This window comes from Pseudophryne corroboree, chromosome 1, assembly GCF_028390025.1.
Source record: "Pseudophryne corroboree isolate aPseCor3 chromosome 1, aPseCor3.hap2, whole genome shotgun sequence".
In the NCBI taxonomy this organism is placed as follows: Eukaryota; Metazoa; Chordata; class Amphibia; order Anura; family Myobatrachidae; genus Pseudophryne; species Pseudophryne corroboree.
The window spans coordinates 370,792,980-370,807,639 of NC_086444.1; the positions used below are offsets into that span (position 1 = coordinate 370,792,980).

The 14,660-nt window shown below is 49.3% G+C and overlaps 2 protein-coding genes across 3 annotated transcripts in view; one reads left to right on the forward strand and one right to left on the reverse strand.

The window, feature by feature from the left end:
- The window catches only part of RSPH14 (radial spoke head 14 homolog), a 577,555-nt gene that overhangs the window by 350,193 nt on the left and 212,702 nt on the right, over nucleotides 1-14,660 (forward strand). The gene's annotated exons all lie outside the window — the stretch shown is intronic.
- GNAZ (G protein subunit alpha z) overlaps nucleotides 1-14,660 on the reverse strand; it is a 233,906-nt gene that overhangs the window by 179,129 nt on the left and 40,117 nt on the right. The gene's annotated exons all lie outside the window — the stretch shown is intronic.

Genomic DNA, 14,660 nt, shown 5'->3' on the forward strand with positions numbered 1-14,660 from the left:
AAGAGCAAGGAAATTAATTGTGCCATCTTCCTGTCACACCCTGGGGCTGTTTTCTTAGCTAACTGACTCAACTATGTAGATAGCCAAAGCAAGAAGAAAAGACGCAGTCCCCTTTGCAGTGTATTGCTCTGACATATGTAACCATAAGGTCTGAAAACATCACATGAGTATGTGAGAAGACAGGATATTTTACATGTCCTGCACAAAATTACGAGCACATAAACAGCACAAGAATGAAATTGGATTAGGTGTGCCAGTGGAACGGAAACACCCTGTACAATCACACTCTGTGCTATACACCTATACATCAATTACAGTCCTTAAGGAGAACTGTTAAAAAAAAAGGTATACAATTATAAATCTTCAAGGCCTACAATGCTCATTTAAGCATGGCTAACCAGATACCAAGGTCAGGTTCTAAAATGATACTTTTGGGGGAAATGTATAATTTTTCTTATTTTTATGAACTTTTTATTACTTTCATCAAATAATTCTAAACAAGGAAAAAAAGAAATATCCTTCACAAAGGGAAAATGCAAATCATGCAAAGTGTGTTACGGTGCAATGTACATTACAAAATGCACAAAAATAGAGAAATAAATAAATTTTGTGTCGGTTTTTAAAGGAATAAAAAGGGGAGGAGAGAGAGAGGGACGTGGAGGAACTCGGGGAGTTGGGGGTTCCCATTTGGACAGTGCTGTAAAGCTCTGGATGAGCTCCCTCATTATGTGGTGAAGATCTAGAAGAGTGAAGGTGGCATGTTATGGAGTCCAATAGCCCAAGTTTTATGGAAAGACGCAGAGGAGTTCCTCAGTATGGTAGTGGGAAGCCACATCTGGTACTTATACCAATTTTCTCTGACGTCCTAAGTGGATGCTGGGACTCCGTAAGGACCATGGGGAATAGCGTCTCCGCAGGAGACTGGGCACAACTAAAGAAAGCTTTAGGACTACCTGGTGTGCACTGGCTCCACCCACTATGACCCTCCTCCAGACCTCAGTTAGAATCTTGTGCCCGGCTGAGCTGGATGCACACTAGGGACTCTCCTGAGCTCCTAGAAAGAAAGTATATTTAGGTTTTTTATTTTACAGTGAGATCTGCTGGCAACAGACTCACTGCAGCGAGGGACTAAGGGGAGAAGAAGCGAACCTACCTAACAGGTGGTAGTTTGGGCTTCTTAGGCTACTGGACACCATTAGCTCCAGAGGTATCGACCGCAGGACCCGACCTTGGTGTTCGTTCCCGGAGCCGCGCCGCCGGCCCCCTTACAGAGCCAGAAGCAAGAAGTGTTCCGGAAAATCGGCGGCAGAAGACTTCTGTCTTCAACAAGGTAGCGCACAGCACTGCAGCTGTGCGCCATTGCTCCTCATGCACACCTCACACTCCGGTCACTGATGGGTGCAGGGCGCTGGGGGGGGGGGGGGCGCCCTGAGGGCAATATAAGACACCTTGGCTGGCAAATCATCACAATATATAGTCCCAGGGCTATATATGTGATAAATTACCCCTGCCAGAATCCATAAAAAAGCGGGAGAAAAGTCAGCCAAAAAAGGGGCGGGGCTATCTCCCTCAGCACACTGGCGCCATTTTTTCTTCACAGTGCAGCTGGAAGACAGCTCCCCAGGCTCTCCCCTGTAGTTTTCAGGCTCAAAGGGTTAAAAAGAGAGGGGGGGCACTAAATTTAGGCGCAAATATGTGTATACAAGCAGCTATTGGGGGAAAAATCACTCAGTTATAGTGTTAATCCCTGCATTATATAGCGCTCTGGTGTGTGCTGGCATACTCTCTCTCTGTCTCCCCAAAGGACTTTGTGGGGTCCTGTCCTCAGTCAGAGCATTCCCTGTGTGTGTGCGGTGTGTCGGTACGGCTGTGTCGACATGGTTGATGAGGAGGCTTATGTGGAGGCGGAGCAGATGCCGATAAATGTGATGTCGCCCCCTGTGGGGCCGACACCAGAGTGGATGGATAGGTGGAAGGTATTAACCGAGAGTGTCAATTCCTTACATAAAAGGCTGGATGACGTAACAGCTGTGGGACAGCCGGCTTCTCAGCCCGCGCCTGCCCAGGCGTCTCAAAGGCCATCAGGGGCTCAAAAACGCCCGCTACCTCAGATGGCAGACACAGATGTCGACACGGAGTCTGACTCCAGTGTCGACGAGGTTGAGACACATACACAATCTACTAGGAACATCCGTTGCATGATCTCGGCAATGAAAAATGTGTTACACATTTCTGACATTAACCCAGGTACCACAAAAAAGGGGTTTTATGTTTGGGGAGAAAAAGCAGCCAGTGTTTTGTTCCCCCATCAGATGAGTGAATGAAGTGTGTGAAGAAGCGTGGGTTCCTCCGATAAGAAACTGGTAATTTCTAAAAAGTTACTGATGGCGTACCCTTTCCCGCCAGAGGATAGGTCACGTTGGGAGATATCCCCTAGGGTGGATAAGGCGCTCACACGTTTGTCAAAAAAGGTGGCACTGCCGTCTTAGGATACGGCCACTTTGAAGGAGCCTGCTGATAAAAAGCAGGAGGCTATCCTGAAGGGTGGTATTCATGTGACCGACGGTCGGGAGACCGACGGTCACATGACCTCCTGCAGCTTCCCGACACCCACTATCCCGATGGTCGGCATGCCGACCAACAGGGACTATTTCCACTCGTGGGTGTCCACGACACCCATAGAGTGGGAATAGAACCCGTGGCGACCGTAGGTCGCCACCGAGCCCGCAGCATGGCGAGCGCAACGTGGCGAGCGCAGCGAGCCCGCAAGGGGCTTGCTGCACTCGCCTCTCCCCGCCGGGATCCCGGCGTCGGTATGCTGCCGGAATCCCGGCGTCGGTAAGCTGATCAGATGAGTGAATGAAGTGTGTAAAGAGCGTGGATCCCCCGATAAGAAACTGGTAATTTCTAAAAAGTTACTGCTGGCGTACCCTTTCCCGCCAGAGGATAGGTCACGTTGGGAGATATCCCCTAGGGTGGATAAGGCGCTCACACGTTTGTCAAAAAAGGTGGCACTGCCGTCTTAGGATACGGCCACTTTGAAGGAGCCTGCTGAAAAAAAAAAATCAGAAGGCTATCCTGAAGTCTGTATATACACACTCAGGTACTATACTGAGACCTGCATTTGCCTCAGCATAAATAGTGCTGCTGCAGCGTGGTCTGATACCCTGTCAGATAATATTAATACCCTAGACAGGGATAATATTGTGCTAACATAGTGCATATTAAAGACGTCGTCTTATATATGAGGGATGCACAGAGGAATATTGCCGGCTGGCATCCAGAATTAATGCAATGTCCATTCTGCCAGGAGGGTATTAGAGACCCGGCAGTGGACAGGTGATGCTGCCTTTAAAAGGCACATGGAGATTCTGCCTTATAAGGGTGAGGAATTGTTTGGGGATGGTCTCTGAGACCTCGTATCCACAGCAACAGCTGGGAAGAAATTTTTTTACCTCAGGTTTCCTCACAGCCTAAGAAAGCACCGTATTTTCAGGTACAGTCCTTTCGGCTTCAGAAAAGCAAGCGGGTCAAAGGCGCTTCCTTTCTGCACAGAGACAAGGGAAGAAGGAAAAAGCTGCACCAGACAGCCAGTTCCCAGGATCAAAAATCTTCCCCCGCTTCCTCTGAGTCCACCTCATGACGCTGGGGCTCCACAGGTGGAGACAGGTGCGGTGGGGGCGCATCTCGGGAACTTCAGGGACCAGTGGGCTTGCCCACAGGTGAATCCCTAGGCTCTGCAAGTAGTATCACAGGGATACAAGCTGGAGTTCGAGGCGACTCCCCCTCGCCGTTACCTCACATCAGCCTTGCCTGCTGCCCTCGGAGAAAGGTAGTACTGGCGGCAATTCACAAGCTGTACTTCCAGCAGGTGAAATCAAGGTACCCCTCCTTCAACAAGGCCGGGGTTACTATTCCAAAATGTTGTGGTACCGAAACCAGACGGTTCGGTGAGACCCATTCTAAAATTGAAATCCTTGAACACTTATATACGAAGGTTCAAGTTCAAAATGGAATCGCTCAGGGCGATTATTGCAAGCCTGGAGAATTTCATGGTATCACTGGACATCAAGGATGCTTACCTGCATGTCCCTATTTACCCTCTTCACCAGGAGTATCTCAAAATTGTGGTACAGGATTGTCATTACCAATTCCAGACGTTGCCGTTGGTCTGTCCTCGGCACCGAGGTATTTACCAAGGTAATGGCCGAAATAATTATCCCGTACTTGGACAATCTCCTTATAAAGGCGAGGTCCAGGGAGCAGTTGTTCGTCGGAGTAGCACTATCTCGGGAAGTGCCACAACAGCACGGCTGGATTCTGAATATTCCAAAGTCGCAGCTGGTTCCTACGACGCGTCTACTGTTCCTGGGTATGGTTCTGGACACAGAACAGGATAAAAAAAAAAAAAAGGGTTGGAGAAGTCCAAGGAGTTGTCGTCTCTAGACAGAGACCTCCTAATACAAATACAGGTGTCGGTGCATCAATGCACGTGAGCCCTGGGAAAGATGGTAGCTTCTTACGAAGAAATTCCATTCGCCAGGTCCCATGCAAGGATCTTCCAGTGGGATCTGTTGGACAAGTGGTCCGGGTCGCATCTTCAGATGCATCGGCAGATAACCCTGTCTCCAAGGGCCAGGGTGTCGCTGTTGTGGTGGCTGCAGAGTGCTCATCGTCTAGGGGGCCGCAGATTCGGCATACAGGACTGGGTCCTGGTGACCACGGATGCCAGCCTTCGAGGCTGGGGGGCAGTCACACAGGGAAGAAACTTCCAAGGCTATGGAAAAGTCAGGAGACTTCCCTACACATAAATATTCTGGAACTAAGGGCCATTTACAATGCCCTAAGTCAGGCTAGACCCTGCTTCAACACCGGCCGGTGCTGATCCAGTCAGACAACATCACGGCGGTCGCTCATCTAAACCGACAGGGCGGCACAAGAAGCAGGATGGCGATGGCAGAAGCCACAAGGATTCTCCGATGGGCGGAAAATCATGTGTTAGCACTGTCAGCAGTGTTCATTCCCGGAGTGGACAACTGAGAAGCAGACTTTCTCAGAAGACACGACCTCCACCCGAGAGAGTGGGGACTTCATCCAGAAGTCTTCCAAATGATTGTACACCGTTGGGAAAGGCCACAGGTGGACATGATGGCGTCCCGCCTCAACAAAAAGCTAGAAAGATATTGCGCCATGTCAAGGGACCCTCAGGCGATAGCTGTGGATGCTCTGGTAACACCGTGGGTGTACCGGTTGGTGTATGTGTTCCCTTCTCTGCCTCTCTTACCCAGGGTAATGAGAATAATAAGAAGGAGAGGAGTAAGAACTATACTCATTGTTCCGGGTTGGCCAAGAAGAGCTTGGTACCCAGAACTCCAAGAAATGATCTCAGAGGACCCATGGCCTCTGCCGCTCAGACAGGACCTGCTGCAGCAGGGGGCCTGTCTGTTCCAAGACGTACCGCGGCTGCGTTTGACGGCATGGCGGTTGAACGCCGGATCCTGAAGGAAAAGGGCATTCCGGAGGAAGTTATCCCTACGCTATTTAAAGCTAGGAAAGAAGTGAACATTATCACCGCATATGGCGAAAATATGTTGCGTGCTGTGAGGCCAGGAAGGCCCCAAAGGAGGAATTTCAGCTAGGTCGATTTCTGCACTTCCTACAGTCAGAGGTGACTATGGGCCTAAAATTGGGTTCCATTAAGGTCCAGATTTCGGCTCTATAGATTTTCTTCCAAAATAGAACTGGCTTCACTGCCTGAAGTTCAGACTTTTGTTAAGGGAGTGCTGCATAGTCAGCCCCCGTTTGTGCCTCCAGTGGCACCGTGGGATCTCAACGTGGTGTTGGATTTCCTGAAGTCGCATTGGGTTGAGCCACTTAAATCCGTGGAGCTACAATACCTCACGTGGAAAGTGGTCATGCTGTGGGCCTTGGCGTCGGCCAGGCGTGTATCAGAATTGGCGGCTTTGTCATACAAAAGCCCTTATCTGTATTTTATATGGATAAGGCGGAATTGAGGGCTCGTTCCCAATTCCTTCCTAAGGTGGTATCAGTTTTTCATGTGAACCAACCTATTGTGGTGCCTGCGGCTACTTGGGACTTGGAGGATTCCAAGTTACTGGACGTAGTCAGGGCCCTGAAAAGTATATGTTTCCAGGACGGCTGGAGTCAGGAAAACTGACTCGCTATTTATCCTGTATGCACCCAACAAGCTGGGTGCTCCTGCTTCTAAGCAGACTATGGCTCGCTGGGTCTGTAGCACGATTCAACTTGCACATTCTGCGGCTGGACTGCCGCACCCTAAATCTGTAAAAGCCCATTCCACGAGGAAAGTGGGCTCTTCTTGGGCGGCTGCCCGAGGGGTCTCGGCTTTACAACTTTGCCGAGCTGTTACTTGGTCGGGTTCAAACATTTTTGCAAGAGTCTACAAGTTTGATACCCTGGCTGAGGAGGACCTAGAGTTTGCTCATTCGGTGCTGCAGAGTCATCCGCACTCTCCCGCCCGTTTGGGAGCTTTGGTATAATCCCCATGGTCCTTACGGAGTCCCAGCATCCACTTAGGACGTCAGAGAAAATAAGATTTTACTCACCGGTAAATCTATTTCTCGTAGTCCGTAGTGGATGCTGGGCGCCCATCCCAAGTGCGGATTGTCTGCAATACTTGTTTATAGTTATTGCCTAACTAAAGGGTTATTGTTGAGCCATCTGTTGAGAGGCTCAGTTATATTTCATACTGTTAACTGGGTATAGTATCACGAGTTATACGGTGTGATTGGTGTGGCTGGTATGAGTCTTACCCGGGATTCAAAATCTTTCCTTATTGTGTCAGCTCTTCCGGGCACAGTATCCTAACTGAGGTCTGGAGGAGGGTCATAGTGGGAGGAGCCAGTGCACACCAGGTAGTCCTAAAGCTTTCTTTAGTTGTGCCCAGTCTCCTGCGGAGCCGCTATTCCCCATGGTCCTTATGGAGTCCCAGCATCCACTACGGACTACGAGAAATAGATTTACCGGTGAGTAAAATCTTATTTTTAGAGCCAGCTGCAGTCGTTCTAATTTTCTAAAGATCCGGCTATCAGACTGGTGGCTGCACCATTAATTTGTTTAGACATTTAAAGGGTAAAGGTGTAAAATGGTAGTAAGGTGTTTTGATTAGATTCTGAAACGTACCTACATTACATACATTAAATTTGGAACCTCAGAACAAAAAATTTCTGTTTGATTAGTATAACCACCACATATGAACATTCTAATTGGGACTAGAACCAACAGTATAAAAGTTTATATGCATTTTTTTTTTACAAGCACAATAATAGAAGCGTTTACCATTAACGTCCATATATACAACCAATCTCCTGAATACAAGACCTCAGAGCCTTATCCCAGATAAACTCATGATGGTCTTTTTGGCTTATGCCCAGTGGCAGTTACAGTGGTGGGGCTGAAGCACAGTTCAAAATTCAAATAGGGGAGCCATAGCAACTGCCAGTGAGTCCTTAGGGTGACATTTGGTTTGGCTCCTCTATTTGAATACTGGACTGTGCTATAGCCCAATCTATGGAGCCCCCGCTGCTTATGTCCATACTTGCCTACTCTCACGGCCCCCTGGACAGGAGGGCAAGTCTCCCGCAACTGCTGCCAGTCCCTTGCAGTGCCCCTCGGCCACCCACAACAGAGCATCAGTGGGCAGTTTGAGGGAGTCCCAATGACACGTTTTGTGCTGAATTTCGTCATTGTAGGTCCAGTGCCTGTTTTCTCAGCACTCTATACCGGGGGGCGGAGTCACATTAATTTGTGCTGTCATGCCCCCCTTAAAGCCCCCTTCCCACCAGACACGCCCCCTATTTGCCGACCAGGCTGCCCCCTCCCAGAGGAGGGAACAACAATGTAAGCAAGTATGCTTATGTCAGATGTTAACATTGAATGATACAAAGAGGACATGAATTACTATAGGTCTTTGGGCGAATGATTACTCAGACAATGGCACTTACAGAAAGTTATGGGCCCTACACACTTTGCGATCCGCCGCCGAGCTGCCCGACGGCTGATACGGCCAACAGGTGATCCGGCAGCGGGGGGGCAGTGACGGGGGAGTGAAGTTTCTTCACTCCCCCCGTCACCCGGCTCCATAGCAGTGCAGGCATATATGGACGAGATCGTCCATATTGGCCTGCATGCACAAGCGACGGGGCACCAGCGATGAACAAGCGCGGGGCCGCGCATCGTTCATCGCTGGTGCCTCCACACTGAAAGATAGTCCGCCCCGCATGTCAGTGCCGGTCCCCCTGCAGAAGTGCAAAGGCATCGCACAGCGGCGATGCCTTTGCACTTCAAGAGTAGCTCCCGACCAGCGCAGCTTTAGCGTGCTGGCCGGGAGCTACTCGTCGCTCCCCGGCCCGCAGCGGCTGCATGTGACATCACGCATTCGCCACGGCCCGCCTCCCCAACGGACCGCTCCCCCAATGACGGCTGCCATGCGCCGGCGCAGTTCCGACCCGAACGCTGCGCTGCGACAAACTGCAGCGAGCGGGTCGGAATGACCCCCATTGTGCTACCTGCGCAGCATAAAATGTGGAGCAATTTCTATAGATATGAATGGCTCACATGGTGGCACATTAATTGTTACTAGCCAGGAAAACAAAATTAAGAGCCAGCTGTTAATTTCTCTTACGTCCTAGAGGATGCTGGGGACTCCGTAAGGACCATGGGGTATAGACGGGCTCCGCAGGAGATATGGGCACTATAAAGAACTTTAGAGTGGGTGTGCACTGGCTCCTCCCTCTATGCCCCTCCTCCAGACCTCAGTTAGATCCTGTGCCCAGAGGAGATTGGGTGAATTACAGGGGAGCTCTCCTGAGTTTCTCTGATAAAGAATTTTGTTAGGTTTTTTATTTTCAGGGAGCACTGCTGGCAACAGGCTCCCTGCATCGTGGGACTGAGGAGAGAGAAGCAGACCTACTTAAATGATAGGATCTGCTTCTTAGGCTACTGGACACCATTAGCTCCAGAGGGAGTCGGAACGCAGGTCTCCCCTCGCTGTTCGTCCCGGAGCCGCGCCGCCGTCCTCCTCGCAGAGCCGGAAGATAGAAGCCGGGTGAGTATAAGAAGAAAAGAAGACTTCAAGGTGGCAGAAGACTTCAGATCTTCACTGAGGTAAGCGCGCAGCGGTAACGCTGCGCGCCATTGCTCCCACACAATACACACACTAGCGGGCACTGATGGGTGCAGGGTGCAGGGGGGGTGCCCTGGGCAGCAATAAAACCTCTATATCTGGCATTATTAGGTTGGACACTGCAGAGGCAGTAATTCTTTGAATCCCCCGCCAGTTTTGAGATACTTTGAGCGTGACCGAAGCCCGCCGCTGGAGGGGGCGGAGCCTGGTCCCTCAGCACTAACCAGCGACATTTTCTCCACAGAGATCTGCAGAGAAGCTGGCTCCCCGGTCTCTCCCCTGCTGAACACGGTGACACAGGGCTGAAAAGAGGAGGGGGGGCACTTGTAAGGCGCAGTGAGTGTATTAACACAGTAATTAATATAAAAGCGCTATTATCTGGGAGTTTATTTTCCAGTGTCAGTTGGCGCTGGGTGTGTGCTGGCATACTCTCTCTCTGTCTCTCCAAAGGGCCTTATTGGGGAACTGTTTCCTTATAACTATATCCCTGTGTGTGTGGGGGTGTCGGTACGAGTGTGTTGGCATGTCTGATGCGGAAGGCTCAGCTAAGGAGGAGGTGGAGCAGATGATTGTGGTGTCTCCGTCGGCAACGCCGACTCATGATTGGATGGACATGTGGAATGTTTTAAATGCAAATGTGACATTATTACATAAGAGATTAGACAAAGCAGAGTCCAGGGAAAAAAGATGTTTTGCATATCACAGATGACCCCTCGGTCCCTGACACGAGGGTGCGCATGTATAAGGAAAAGAAACCTGAGGTAACCTTTCCCTCATCCCATGAATTTAACGAGTTATTTGAAAAAGCTTGGGAAACTCCAGAAAAAAAACTGCAGATTCCCAAGAGGATTCTTATGGCGTATCCTTTCCCTGCACAGGACAGGGTACGTTGAGAATCCTCATCCAGGGTGGACAAGGCTTTAACACGCCTGTCCAAGAAAGTGGCGCTACCGTCTCCGGACACGGCAGCCCTCAAGGATCCTGCTGATCGCAGACAGGAAACTACTTTAAAGTATATTTATGCGCATACAGGTGCTTTGCTCAGACCGGCAATAGCATCGGCATGGGTGTGTAGTGCGGTGGCAGCTTGGACAGATACCTTGTCAGCTGACCTTGATACCCTAGATAGGGATACCATTTTATTGACCTTAGGCCACATTAAAGACGCAGTCTTATATATGAGGGACGCTCAAAAAGACGTTGGGCTGCTGGGTTCGAGAGCCAACGCCATGGCGATTTCTGCTAGGCGAGCCCTGTGGACCCGCCAATGGACGGGTGATGCCGACTCAAAGAAGCATATGGAGGTTTTGCCATACAAAGGTGAAGTTTTATTTGGGGAAGGTCTCGCGGACCTGGTTGCCACAGCTACCGCGAGTAAATCTACCTTTTTGCCTTTTGTTCCCCCGCAGCAAAAGAAAACTCCACAATATCAGATGCAGTCCTTTCGGTCGCATAAGTCCAGAAGAGGTCGGGGCTCATCTTTCCTCGCCAGAGGTAAGGGTAGAGGAAAGAGAGCTTCTGCTCCGGCTAATTCCCAGGAGCAGAAGTCCTCCCCGGCTTCTACTAAATCCACCGCATGACGCTGGGGCTCCACTGAGGGAGTCCACACCGGTGGGGGCACGTCTTCGACTCTTCAGCCAGGTCTAGGTTATGTCAGACGTGGATCCTTGGGCGATGGATTTTGTATCCCAAGGCTACAAACTGGAATTCGGAGAGGGAAGTAGTGTTAGCTGCAATTCAAAAGCTGTATCAACAGCAAGTGATTGTCAAGGTTCCCCTAGTTCAACAGGGGAAAGGGTACTATTTGACCCTGTTCGTGGTCCCGAAGCCAGATGGTTCGGTCAGACCCATTTTAAATCTAAAATCCCTAAACCTGTACTTGAAAAAGTTCAAATTCAAGATGGAATCGCTCCGGGCTGTGATCTCCAGTCTGGAAGGGGGGGATTTTATGGTGTCACTCGACATAAAGGATGCATACCTTCATGTCCCCACATATCCTCCTCATCAGGCGTACCTGAGATTCGCTGTACGGGACTGTCTTACCAGTTTCAGACGTTGCCGTTTGGGCTTTCCAGTTTCCACGGCCCCGAGGATTTTCACCAAGGTGATGGCGGAGATGATGGTGATCCTGCGCAGGCAGGGAGTCACAATTATCCCATACTTGGACGATCTCCTGATAAAACAAGATCGAGAGATCAATTGCAGAAGAGCGTGTCGCTCTCCCTGAGAGTACTACAACAACACGGTTGGATTCTCAATCTGCCAAAGTCACAATTGATTCCAATGACTCGGCTATCATTCCTAGGCATGATTCTGGACACGGAACAGAAGAGGGTTTTTCTCCCGATGGAAAAAGCCCAGGAACTACAGAACATGGTCAGAGACTTGCTAAAACCAAAAAGAGTGTCTGTTCATCAATGCACTCGAGTTCTAGGGAAAATGGTGGCAGCCTACGAGGCCATCCCCTTCGGCAGGTTTCATGCAAGGACGTTTCAGTGGGACCTCCTGGACAAGTGGTCAGGGTCCCATCTACTAATACATCAGAAGATAAGCCTGTCCCCTCGGGCCAGGGTGTCTCTCCTGTGGTGGCTGCAAAGTGCTCACCTTCTAGAGGGTCGCAGATTCGGCATTCAAGACTGAGTTCTGGTGACCACGGACGCGAGCCTCCGAGGATGGGGAGCAGTCACACAAGGAAGAAGTTTTCAGGGCCTATGGTCAAGCCAGGAGGCTTGTCTACACATCAACGTACTGGAATTGAGGGCCATATACAACGGCCTACGACAAGCGGAGAATCTTCTTCGCGACCTACCGGTTCTGATTCAATCAGACAACGTCACAGCCGTGGCTCATGTAAACCGCCAAGGCGGGACAAGGAGCAGAGTGGTAATGGCGGAAGCCACCAGGATTCTGCGCGGAAAATCACGTAAGCGCTCTGTCAGCGGTCTTCATTCCGGGAGTGAACAACTGGGAAGTAGACTTCCTCAGCAGACACGATCTCCATCCAGGAGAGTGGGGACTTCATCGAGACGTTTTTACAGCGATAACAAGTCTTTGGGGAATTTCTTACATAGACATGATGGCGTCACGCCTCAACAAGAAGCTTCAGAGGTATTGTGCCAGGTCAAGGGACCCTCAGGCAGTAGCGGTGGACGCTTGGGTGTTTCAGTCGGTCTATGTGTTCCCTCCTCTTCCTCTCATCTCAAAAATATTGAGAATCATAAGACAAAAAAGAGTGATAACAATCCTCATTGTTCCAGATTGGCCTCGAAGGGCCTGGTATTCAGATCTTCAGGAGATGCTCACAGAAGATCCATGGCCTCTTCCTCTCAGGGAGGACCTGTTACAACAGGGGCCCTGCGTGTTCCAAGACTTACCGTGGTTACGTTTGATGGCATGGCGGTTGAACACCGAATCCTAGCTGGGAAAGGTATTCCGGAGGAGGTCATCCCTACTCTGATAAAGGCTAGGAAGGAGGTGACGGCAAAACTTTCTCACCGTATCTGGAGGAAATATGTTTCTTGGTGTGAAGCCAAGAATGCTCCTATGGAAGATTTCCATCTGGGCCGTTTTCTCCACTTTTTACAGACAGGAGTGGATATGGGCCTGAAATTAGGCTCCATTAAGGTACAGTTTTCGGCCCTATCTATTCTCTTTCAGACTTTTGTAAAGGGAGTGCTGCACATCCAGGATCCTTTTGTGCCCCCAGTGGCACCCTGGGACCTTAACGTGGTGTTACGGTTCCTGAAGTCTCACTGGTTGAACCTCTTTAAATGGTTGAATTGAAATTTCTCACTTGGAAGGTGGTCATGTTATTGGCCTCGGCATCTGCAAGGCAGGTGTCCGAATTGGCGGCCTTGTCTCACAAGAGCCCCTATTTGACCTTCCATGTGGATAGAGCAGAGTTGAGGACTCGTCCTCAATTTTTGCCTAAGGTGGTTTCTTCATTTCATATGAACCAACCTATTGTGGTGCCTGTGGCTATGGGTGACTTGGAGGATTCCAAGTCCCTGGATGTAGTCAGGGCCTTAAAAATCTATGTAGCCAGGACGGCTCGAGTTAGGAAAACAGAAGCACTGTTTGTCCTGTATGCAGCCAACAAAGTTGGCCCTCCTGCTTCGAAGCAGACTATTGCTCGCTGGATCTGTAACACGATTCAGCAGGCTCATTCTACGGTGGGATTGCCGTTAACAAATTCAGTAAAGGCCCATTCCACTAGGAAGGAGGCCTCTTCTTGGGCGGCTGCCCGAGGCGTCTCGGCTTTACAGCTTTGCCAAGCAGCTACTTGGTCAGGTTCAAACACTTTTGCAAAGTTCTATAAGTTTGATACCCTGGCTGATGAGGACCTTGCGTTTGCTCAGTCGGTGCTGCAGAGTCGTCCGCACTCTCCCGCCCGGTCTGGAGCTTTGGTATAAACCCCATGGTCCTTATGGAGTCCCCAGCATCCTCTAGGACGTAAGAGAAAATAAGATTTTAAACCTACCGGTAAATCTTTTTCTCCTAGTCCGTAGAGGATGCTGGGCGCCCGTCCCAGTGCGGACGAAATCTGCAAGGCTTGTATATAGTTGTTGCTTACATAAGGGTTATGTTACAGTTGAGATCAGTCTTTAGCTGATACTGTTTTTTTGTTCATACTGTTAACTGGTTGCGTATATTCCAGGTTATACGGTGTGGATGGTGTGGGCTGGTATGAATCTTGCCCTTAGATTAACAAAATCCTTTCCTCATATTGTCCATCTCCTCTGGGCACAGTTTCTCTAACTGAGGTCTGGAGGAGGGGCATAGAGGGAGGAGCCAGTGCACACCCATTCTAAAGTTCTTTATAGTGCCCATATCTCCTGCGGAGCCCGTCTATACCCCATGGTCCTTACGGAGTCCCCAGCATCCTCTACGGACTAGGAGAAAAAGATTTACCGGTAGGTTTAAAATCTTATTTTTAACACGCAATCGAAGCAGAATAATTTTGTAACATAAAGAAAATTTTTGTTAGGAGAAAGTAGTCAATTTATAGGTGTTGTGACTACCTGGCTCCTGGGATTTGTCAATCCCTGCTTAAATATCAGTTAATACCTAAAATAAGGTATCTCTCAATCTCTGCTATAAAAGTGTTTAAGAACGTCTCCATAGTACATAGTTAGAATTCATCTTGATGCCAATAGGGCAAATGTATTAATAGATACTGTGACTCATGGTGAACGTAGCTCTCTTTATAGCAATATATAGGTAAAATGGTCGGTTTAGCCTTATTTATACTGTTTGTTATCTGTATCTGCATAAATTAATAAATTGCTCTTTTGATTATAAAATATTAAGGCCTAAATTTAAATCTGAAACTTACATATTGGTTCTACCTGATACATTTTCCAAACCTACAGCATGACAGTTAAAGTGGTCTACAGATCTACAGTGTTGACATGCCAATGGGTGACACGCATATGGTCGATATGTTTTTCTTTCTTTCCACTTTTTCATACATTACCATCCACGTGGACTATGA